Raw genomic sequence first — 12,019 nt, 5'->3', positions numbered from 1 at the left:
ATTTGTGGTATATGAAGTATCTGAGTTAATATTAATAGATTTTAAATTTTTATTTAACCACAGTTAATACATTAACAATTAATAAAAAAACAAGTATATACCACTGTTCTATTTGATTTTTGTTGTAACAAATATGACCAAAAGCAACCTGAGAAACTAACTTATAGTCCATCACTGAGGGAAGGAATTCAACTCAGCAGTCTGGAGGCAGGAACTAAGGCAGCCACCATGGAGACATGCTACTTACTGGCTTGCTTCTTGCTTGCTCATTACCTTGCTTGCTTATACAGCCTGGATCCATTTGTCCAAGGATGGCACTGTCCACAGTAGACCAGACTACCTATATCAGTTAGCCACACAGAAGGTACTCCATTAGCATGCCCACATGACAATCGGATGGAGGCAATTCTGCAATTAGGTTCTCTCTTCCCACATGTGTCAAGCTGACAAAGATTAGTAATAACAGCCAGAAACCTAATTCATAAATTTAAATTTTTTGTTAGAAGTACAAATGGTTGTCAAACAAAATAACAGCACAGCGCTTCAAATTTTCAAATGGGTCCTTAAAAAGTCAAATGACAACTCTGTGTACGTGGGAACTTCAATAAATTTCCTTAAAAATTACAAAAGACATAGTTTTTTAAAGTGGAATTACTCAGTACGAACTAAAAGTAACTTGCCACTATATTCACACTCTGTTTGAAGATACTGTGTATATCAGTTCACTTTATCTCCCTAAGAGTTTTGATTCAGGGACTGATACAAATGCTAGATACACAAGAAAAATGACACATGAAAAATTTGTCACATTCCCAAGGAGTATTAGAGATGGACTATGAACTTCACTAATGATTCCAGGCTCCATAATCCAGGTTCAAAAAAAGACTACCCTGCCATTATGACAATGGATGTTAAAATAAACCTGAGGCAAACCTATATTGAAGATGCCGGCTAAGAAGTAATCATCTTCTAGGTAGTCATCCTAGCAGTTTAAGTACCATAATAGGAAAAAGAAAATCAACTAACAGAAATCATTTATACATAATATCAATTTAGCTAGCAATATATTAGGAAGTAATAAGATGTTACAGAAAAATACAAAATTATAAATAATTGCACAGTGCATATTATTTAGTGAAAGAGAATTAAAAGTCTAGTCTAACATTGGTAAAAATCTAGAGTCATAAATGCCAAAGTAATGACAAGGTGACTGAAGACAATTCAATTTACTGTTTTACCTGCATTTCTATTCCTTTGATATAACTTTAAAAGGAAAAACTCTAAGACAGAAGCAAATATGTGTGAATATTTTTAATCTCTTTACATGATTGTTATTCTTTAGGAAAACAGAAAAAATTCAAAACACTATTATTCTATTTGCCTAAGTGAAAATTTAAAATATCTGAATGTGAAATTTACTAAATTACTAAAATTACTAAAGTTAAATTTAATTTAAACTGGAAACCTTAAATCATTTCCATTATATATTATTCAAAATGCTATCATTCTCACTATGTTGCTTAAAATGCTTAAAGTATTTCTCATCAATGTTGCTGGGATAATAATGAAATTCTATCTTTCTAATAATGAAATTATTGTGGATACGTGTGTTAGAATAGTTGTGTTATAATCAATTAATCAGGAGAGTAAACAATAGATTTCAGCCAAGTGATAGTAAAGAAATCGAACTAAGATACAAAAGAGATAAACACATGGAGAATTTATAAGCATATTCAGATCAGCAGTGATCACAACTATCCATATGAGTTAGATGGACTTTGTGTTACTGCTGAGTTAAAGATCTTCTATTAGGAAACCTTTATAGTGTATGGTGTGAGCATGGAGGTCTATGTGGTAGCAGGGACAGAATGGTATAGGCCCCTTCTGGACACTCAATTCTGAACATCACTCCTCATTCCCAATGTTAGTTCTCTAGTTCAAAGACCAAATCTCCCTGATCTGGATAAATTAATGAGTTTTCTACTAGAATTCTAATCATATTCCTTGCCCCCCTTACATTGTCTTCTTTATTTAAAAGTCAGCATATGTTACCCTTATTCTCAGAACTATCGAGGAATCTCAAATGGCATCTTCAAAGGAAATGTAAGTTATAAGGGATGGAAAGACAGCTTATGAAGTGCTTTTGACACAGGCCTGAGAATCTGGGTTGTGATCCCCAGGACCTTTATAAAAAGGCAGACATGGTGGGGTGCTGCGATCCCAGCAGTAGGCCTATGGAGGCAGGAGGACTCCTAGGCCTTGTCGTCCCTAGGCCCCTAGACTTGTAGCCAGTCTCAGCCAGTAGTGAGCTCAGTCAAACACTGTCTCAAAAATAATTGGTGAGCAAACACCCCTTTTTGGCCTTAAAGGTGCACATACATGTGTGCAACACCCACACCCACCCACACCCCACACCCACACATGTGTGCACACATATGCATATTACACATTACAAGCACAAGTAGTAAGCTACCATATTACTAGTCTTGTTTCGTTGATCAGATATATTAAAACCTGGAAACCTAGTTTAGGGAAATGGAAATTCTTTACTTACCCATTATTTCTGTGTCTGGCATAAATTTGAGAGACTCGATGGCTTTAGCTGAGGTTATCTGATGAGCACAATTTGCCTCAAACAGTGTAACTCACTAAGTATTTCCAGAATGTGTACTGTTTTAGTAAGTTGAGTGAATGGGAAAAGATATTAGGAAGTCTCAAGAAAAAAAAAAAACAGAGCACATTCCATTTTATTTCATAAAAATTGTACACCAATTCTACTTAAACATAGTGCTAAGGCTGCAGCTCCCAAGTAAAAGCTAGCTTTTGATTTTCCTCTAACCATCAAGGGTCTAAATTGATCATATTTAATTCTATCCACAACTTGCCATGAGCTAAGTCTTCTAGGCAAGATTAATGTCAGATTCAAGCTTTGTGAGATACACAGAAATTCTGACTGGATAAGAACACAGAGCGACCAAAGCAACAGCTCATCTATGAAGTTTACTTAGAATTTTTTTCTTTTTTTTTATTCGATATATTTTTATTTACATTTCAAATGATTTCCCCTTTTCTAGACCCCCACTCCCCAAAAGTCCCATCAGCCCCCTTCCCTCCCCCTGTTTTCCCACCCAACCCTTCCCACTTCCCTGTTCTGGTTTTGCCCTATACTGCTTCACTGAGTCTTTCCAGAACAAGGGGCCACTCCTCCGTTCCTCTTGTACCTCATTTGATGTGTGGATTATGTTTTGGGTATTCCAGTTTTCTAGGTTAATATCCACTTATTAGTGAGTGCATACCATGATTGATCTTTTGAGTCTGGGTTACATCACTTAGTATGATGTTCTCCAGCTCCATCCATTTTCCTAAGAATTTCATGAATTCATTGTTTCTAATGGCTGAATAGTACTCCATTGTGTATATAAGTTCATAGCAGCCCTATTTATAATTGCCAGAAGCTGGAAAGAACCCAGGTATCACTCAACAGAAGAGTGGATGCAAAAAAATGTAGTATATATACTTAGAATTTATTAAGAAGAAATAAGCACACCTAGATTGACTCATTAGAAGCTGCTTCTTCCCTGATACATGAGGGGGAAAAAACAAACCTGAAGGATTAGTGTGACAACAATTCACAGAAGTGTAATTGATCATGGGCAAAAAGCAAGCAAAGGTAGTCACTGTCAACCAAGGCAGAAGGACAAAGCTCAGGATCCTTCTGGGCCACAGAGTGAATTTAAGGTCAACTTGGGCAGCTTAGTGAGATCCTGTCTTACAATAGAGAGTGAGAAGAAAGCTGTTGATATAGTTCACTGGTAGCATATTTACCTAGCACGCAGAAATCCCTAAACTCAATCCCAGTACCACATATCCGCTAAAGGTAAACAAATATGTTATATGTTTACTGTAGTACATAATTCATCCTTAAAGAGAAATGCCATCTGATCAATGATAGAACATAAGTGAATTCAAGGACACTGTGTTCAGTGAAAGAGTTATTCACAAAAGGACCAATTGCATGGCTTATTTCTGGGAGATATCTAGTGTGGTCCACAGGAACAAAAACACTGGTGTTCTCCTGAGAAAAATGTTTAAAAGGTGCATAGATCACTTTTGCAAGATGAAAAGTATTCTGGCAATTAGTTCAACAATACTGGATATTATTAATATAATTGAACTATAAACTTATGAATGACCAATGAACTATATTTTCTTATTTATTTTTTACTAGTATTAAATTGTTTTTTAAAATTAGATTTGCTTTTAATTCAAGTAAATATTCTTCTAAGTAGATGAAGAAAATAAACAAATCAGTGAAAATCAAAGTAGAACAATCTCAAACACAAAACTAAGATAGTTAATACCTTGAACTAGAAATACATACAAAGGTATTGCAATCATTTCCAATAGAAAGCTCATATTATGGAATACTCTGATCAGACAGAACATAGCCTTTTCTTTTCAACTGTCAGTAGCCGTGATTACACACAGGACATCTACACAAGATGGGGACAAGAGACCAGCCTTTAATTTCTATTCGTGGAGGTAGAGAGAGACTCATGAGGCCATGCCCATCTCTAAGGATTTATAGGCAGTTCATGATTGTTAGGGAGATTTTCATCAGTGATGTAGCTGCTCAGAAGTTGCCCATGAAAATAATCCTCATCCAAGTTCCTGTAGGTAACCCTAATTAAACTCATTGGCTTACCAAACTAGACTTGAGCGGAACTGTTTCTTTGATTTGTTGTTGGCACCGGATCTGGGATGTAGAGATATTTATTTTATTCATCACCCTGAGAAGTTCATGCAATAGCCTACAATCTTTAAAAGTCAACTTCTGGAGTGGGAAAGATAGCTCAATGGTTAATAGGACTTATTGCTATTACAAAGAACCTGAGTTCAGTTCCCAGCATCCATATGATTGATCATAACCACCTTATTTTTAGCTCCAGGGGATCCTACACACTTTTCTGGTCTCCATGGGCTCCTACATACACACGGTACACACATAAATTCTCATGAACAAATCACATATACAAATATTTAAAAACAAATAAACCTTTAAAAGTCAGCCAATAACTAAATAATTTCAAAAGCTTAGAAGCCAGGACCACTCTAAGAAGCATGCACTAATCTGACCCCTTCAGTAGATAAGAAACAACTCTGCTATGAGCTGACACAGCTTAGTTCTCCCATGAGGATTTGTGGGGCAACTGGAACCATGTCACCAGACAGAAACTTGTTAAGCTTGAGTGAATTAAGAAACCCTGGTACTCTCATACCTGAGGATGAAGATGGTAGGAGTTTCATCTATACCTGACCAGGTTCCTGTCCTAGAACACACAACTATGACACCCCATGGAGAGGACTATGATAATCAGTCATGTAGGGGCACCTGAAGTCCCTCCACATGCAGATGTGGCATCCCTAACATCTCAGACCACACCGATGGAATGCATCTGCCGTCAGACTCCAACCCAACCTAAATGTATATAAGAATCTTTCCACAAGGAATAAAACACAGATGAGAGTTATTTCGTCAAGGGCCATCAGAGAGCCTCTGTCTTAGAGAGCTGTAACACTTTGGAGAAGCACTGGAAGCTGCTCAAGGCCACCACAGTCACTTCCTGCTTGGTGGTGGCCCTGACCTTGGCTCCTAGCCACCTGTTGTGCTCAGCCCTCAGGATAGCATCCCAAAGCACCACAGTGACTCTGGAGCAGCAGAGGCTGCAGGAGAGACCCAGAGGCTCACCCCAATCTGACTCCCTCTACCCTTCAGAGAGTGAAACTCTTTGACTGCTCTGGCCAGGCCAGAGCCCCACAGGTCTCCACATACAGCATCCTGTAACAGAGACCTGCAAGAATTTATTATGTTGGAGTGTTTCTTTAAATAAATAGGAAACTTATACAGATATTTGAAGACCTCCACACAGTGGGGGTTCCCTCCCAGATCCTGGATTAGGCACAAACCACACACAAACACCTGTTTTCATAGAGAGAGCCTTTAATAAGCAAAGTTCTGATTCAGGCAGAAAAACAGAGACAAATGATCTAGCAGGTATGGTTTTTAAGAAGAAAAAAAAGGTGGGGAGGTCTGTGTTAGAATGAGGTAGGATGCAGTGGCATATTTTTATTGGGTATGTTAATTAGGTGACACAAAGAGGGCTTCTGAGTGTTGAACTTCAATTCTTTCTTTGATAGCTGGTCTTTAGTAGTCAGCCTCAGAATGTGGAAGTGGTCAAATAGGGGCACAGAACTTGGGGGATAGCTTTAAGAATGGAATCTAATGGTTTTTTGCAAGGCAGAGGGAATGGAAAAGAAGAGCAAGATCTGCCAGAGCCATGTTTGCTAGGCCCAGGCTTGCTAGAACTTCCACAGTATGCTATGCAGCTTCTTCATATATATATATATATGTATAGTGTGTATATATATATATATATATATATATATATATATGTGTGTGTGTGTGTGTGTGTGTGTGTATACATATATATATGTATAGTGTATATATATGTATGTACAGTGTATATATATATGTATATATATACATATATGTATATATACACTTTATTTTGATTAGCTTTTGCTATTATCTGTGGTTCAAATTTTTTAGTTTGTGACAATCTTTGTCAAATTCAAGCATGGCAGCAAAACACAGATATTGAGTATATTACATTTTATTAAACAAACTCACAGGCAGAATTGATTTAAACATTTTTTAAGTGTGGTAATTGGAATTTATCATATACACAGAACTTAGAGCTGCCACAATTCAAATGTTTTCTCCGGGCCATAAGTGAGCCCTTCATTCCCAACTGAAATGACAACTCACTATTAAGTCAAATTTATATAAGTACATCATAATGGTGCATGAAACGTGTGCTCTCTGTCAGAATAGTCTTGGTTTTATTTTATCTTGAAAATCCAAATGAGGATGGGGTGTGGCTTATTAGTAATGTGCTTGCCTGAAAACACAAAACTTTAGGTTCTCTCCTCAGTATAAGGGGAGTGGAAGAGGGAGAGGAGGAGGAGAAACAGAAGGACTAGATAAAGAGGGAGGAAGCACAAAGGAGGAAGGAACAGGAGAAGGAGACTGGAAGCACAGGGGAATTGTGGATTTACCTGGTATGTTAGTGTAGTCTGGAAGGTTTTACAATTACAATCCTATTACTGAAAGGAAAATACCCCATATCACAGATGTGCTTCACAGCTCATGTTCCTTTAAGGTTCTGTGGGAAAGTGATTGGTCAATAGGTTATTTGAATAAAAGTAGTCAAGACTTGTACCATGACTGCCAAAGTCTGGGGATGCTTAGATCCTTTGATAAAACTCTTAAGGTTCCATAGATCATGTGCACTTTATTTCTCATGAAAGGTCATCTCCAAATTGCCCACAATACCTAGTAATATCAGTCCTAGATCTGTTATACTACACTGTTTAAGAAAGACAGGGAAAAGTGGCACATTTCTTGAATATTTTTTATCTATTGTTTATTAAACCCACAGAGTCAGAATCCACAGACATGGTAGGCTACCTCTATTACTTAAAAAAAAAACCAATAATAACTAGACTCTCTTTTCATGAAGACTTCTTCTTTCCTTCTAGCAAAATCTTGAGAGTGCACTAAAAATAATCTCATCCACCAGTTTTAGATTAAGACCATCAAAAGCAACACTGCAGAGAATTACTGTAAGTGTGTGTGTAATGATTGTTCTAGGATGTTCCAGTGTACCAGTAAATTACCATGGACAGAATTTGAAATGCTACAGCTAAATGAAAAACTAAATCACTTTTAAATATAGAAACACAGAGATGGGGGGGAGAGCAGGAGGGGAAGGGAAAGACAGAAACAGAGACAAAGACAGAGACAGAGAGAGACAGAGACAGAGACAGAGGGGGAACAAAAGGGGATAGCAAAATAAGGAAATTGTTTGGGTGACTTATAAGTAAATCTTTGAACAGTCCAAGGCCCCAGGGGTTGCATGACTCTATTTTCCTTCCCTGGTTCCCAAGGCCTTTATGGAACCAGCCAGAATAGTTCTTAAAGCCTGTGTGTTTCCTGAGTCTTGGCATTTTGGGAGTGAGAAGGCACAATGGAAATGTTTCCGGCCCCAGTGGCAAATAATGTTTAACAGGACTTAATCACAGCCATGAGAGTCCCTCTTCAAACAAAACCTATCACTTACCAGTGACGTCTATGGCCACCGGGTGTTTGTTTCAGTTGGTGACTGTGTACATGAAATATGACTAATATGCACTGCTCAAAATAAGTTTATATCTCTTCCATCCCCAGTTCCCACCAGCTCCTTCCCACACACACTTGTTTTAAATGAATGGAAAGTAAGCAAAATAATCCAGATGGCCAAGTGCCATCTTGAGGATAGTAGTCATTTTAAGGCAAAACAAATATCCTAGCTCCTCCCCCTAGCCCTGTCAGGACTGTCCTCACCTTCTCATTATACAGAGCTGTTCTCCTGGAGATAGAGAGCATTGAAAGACAATAAACACCGCACCAAAAGCTACCTGCACACATGTGTGTATTTAGTAAACACCTATGGCACCCAGCAGAGAAGGACCTCAAAGATTAGTTCCTCCTGTATGAAATAAACAGCCAACAAATCCCAGCTACACCTGAATGTAGCCCTAGGTGGCTCTCAGTCACACAGTCATGTGAATTCCATCATCTAGTAAACTGTTATTGCAGACAGAATTGGGGAGATGAGAGGGGTAGTATTAAATTAATAATTAAGCAGTCAGCAATAAAGTAAATAAATGATGGGGTCATCACAAGAGTATACTTCCTCTATTATTTCCAGGAAATAACAATATGAATAGGAGAGATCAGAGAAGACAAAAGTAAGTCTGGAGAGATGGTTCAACTGTTCTGAGCATGTGCCTAGCAAAGGATCCAGTTTGGTTTCCCATAGTCATGTAGGTCTCCTCACAATGGCCTATAACTCTAGGTCCAGGAAATCAAATTTCCTCTTCTGGCTACCACAGGTTTGCTTTGTGTAGCCCTGGCTGTCCTGGAACTTGCTCTGTAGATTATGCTGTCCTAGAACTCAGAGATCCCCCTGCCAGGCTTATGTACACTACCAAGGGATATGAAACATACTCGGCCTTCTGTGAAACCAATTTCTGAAATGTCTTTATTCTCACAGAACCAAACCCTTATGCCTTTCTCCTCTCATTTTTGGTACTGGTGAGTTGCTTGTCTCTTTGAGTACTTTACAGTCCTCATCCAAATAGAATCGCATAAATTTTCCTTTGGTAAAATGGCTCATTTCACTTAGCCAACATTGCAAGGTTCATCCACGTTATAACATGGACAAATATCTTTATTTTTGAGGCTGGTTAATATTCAATCATGTGCATTTAAAACCAAATTTGTTCCTCTGCCAATTTGCATTTGGTTGGCTTCTACCTTTTGGCTATTGTGGATAATGTAGTTGTGAACTAAATATATAAACATTTCAAGCCCCTGCTTTCAATTACTGTGTATATAGAAGAAATGGAATTGCTGGATCCTATGATGTTATTTTCCATAGTGTTTGTACCATTTTACATTCCGACTAACAGTGCCCAAATATCTGTGTTTCTCTACACCCTCTCTAAGACTTGTTATTTTCTGGATTTCATTTTGTCTTCTGTTTTGACAATTGCTTTCCTAATGCATGTGAAGTGCTATCTCATTGGGATTTGATTCGTTTTCTTCAGGTAAAACTTCTGGAAAGCTATTTGTTCTTTCAGAAGACATTTAAGAGAACAGAGGAGTGTTAAAAAAGAATGATAGATGCACAAGTGATTTATGAAGAACCTCTTGTCATTGGGTCACCACCTTGACCTCGGTAAGACCATGGAAACAAGATCTGTGCTCTCCCAAGCTCCTAATGCTCACTTAACCCAGGGTCTCAGACAATAAGGCTAACTTTACAATGAATGCAATGGTATGAGCTGTAAAACCTGGCTGCTATTACTCATCCCTGTTGAACTTCAGCTGACACAAGAGAGGTAGCGACAAATAAGACTGTTAAATGGAGTCATCCACTTAAAGCAATGCTTGCCATTCCAAATTCTCCCTCTATTCCTTCTAAGCATTCTGCATTTGATAAAACCAAAAACACATTTGGCCTGAGCAACACCTCCCCACTCATCTTTTAAACATGTGTGTCCCCAGAGAATGATTCCATATGTTTCTGATTCATTTACAATTAATTCATCAAAATGTTATTTTGATGTCCGAGAAGCTTTATTAAGGCTCTCTCATGAGTCTTTTTTTTTTCTTAGAAACAGGAAATAATGCTTTGCCAAATGCCAAACTCAAAACACACGGAAGGAGTTTGAGCTGAGCTTGAAGCACCCAGACCTCGGCCTCTGAGCAAATGGCAAACTTGGACAAGAACGGTGCTTCATCTTTACATTCAAGCCAAGCCTGGATTCGAGAGATGATTAATCACTGGCTCTTGAGATGCCAGGCATGCCATGAGCCTCTCTTGTAGGAATATGAGATCTCAGGTGAGCTGCAAAACAGTATTGAGATGGGAATGAAGAAGTAGCCTTTCAAGTTGGCTCTAGCAAGACAGTGATTTTCTAGGAATACCTGTAGACAGCACACTCACAGAGAACCTCTGAGTAGTCTTCTAATTAGTGTCTCTTGTCTTTTTCTAAGTTATTTCAAACAAGAAGGCTTAGTGTTGAGTGCTTTTGGACAGCGGGTTCCTGTTTAGACTACCTCTCCCCACCACATGCCATCTACTTTCTCCTGGGATCAAAGTCACTCCTCCTCTGTGCAACATCAGAACTTCACACCCAATGCACCAATGTACTTGGTTCCTCTTTCCCTGGAGTTCTTTCACATTGCTATCACATGTCAAACCTCCCCATCTGCTCTACTCTGACCAAACAGGTTCCTATGGCCTCATGTCTCAGCTAATGTATCTTACACATTCAGACATCAAATCTTCCTTTCTACCATCTGATATCACTCTGTCTTTCTAAATATCACTGGCCTTCCACCTGCGTGTGTCTGTCTTCCTTCCTTAAAACTTTGTGTAAATCTCGATCTTTCCGAAGGTCTGGAGTACTTATGTCAGTGTCTGTGGTCATTAAAGGTCATTTGAGGCCTCTTTTACTATGACCTTTATACATTAAAAGTAAATGACCCTGAATTAAGTTATTCTTAATATCCTTAAAATATTTTAATGGTGTGGGTGGATTCAGTTGGTAGAATGTCCGCCTTGTGTGCATGAAGTGCTGGGTTCAATCCTCAGCACTGTAAATACATACATAATAAACATGCCTGCATCATTACTAGCATTTTGTATGCCAAGAAGGACAATAGCAGGTAAAGGTTACTGTCTTAGGGTTTTACTGCTGTGAACATACACCATGACCAAGGCAAGACACCATAACCAAGGCAAGTCTTTTAAAGAACAACATTTAATTGGGGCTGTCTTACAGGTTTAGAAATTCATCCCACTAGAGTGTCAAGACAAGAGCATGGCAGCATCCAGGCAGACATAGTGCAGGAGAAGCTGAGAGTTCAGCATCTTCATCTGAAGGCTACTAGTAGAAAATTGACTTCCAGACAGCTAGAATGGGGGTCTTAAGTCATGCCCACAGTGACACACTTACTCCAACAAGTCCACACCTCCTGATAGTGTCACTCCCCTGGGCCAAGTTTATATAAACCATCACAATTACTTAATACTTGGTTGTGTTTTAGAATTCCACATGAGATAAGAGTTTCATAAAGGCTTTTCTATAACTACACAATTGATTTAGTCTTCTAATTCAAAAAGTTGTGGATATAATTTCCAAAAAATTTCTAGTAAGATGAAAGTTAACAAAAGAATATTTACTATAACTAAATGGATTGAATCATAAGTCTCTTAAAGTCAAGTCTATCATTCATACCTCCAAGTTGCCTTAAAATCAATTTTCAATATCAGGGAAAAGTAGAGAACAAAGATTAAAGTACTATTTCTTATCTTATCAGAAGAAATGATGGCATAAAGGTTAC

Source organism: Apodemus sylvaticus, chromosome 8, assembly GCF_947179515.1.
Source record: "Apodemus sylvaticus chromosome 8, mApoSyl1.1, whole genome shotgun sequence".
NCBI lineage: Eukaryota > Metazoa > Chordata > Mammalia > Rodentia > Muridae > Apodemus > Apodemus sylvaticus.
Note: the sequence above shows the minus strand (reverse complement) of the source record.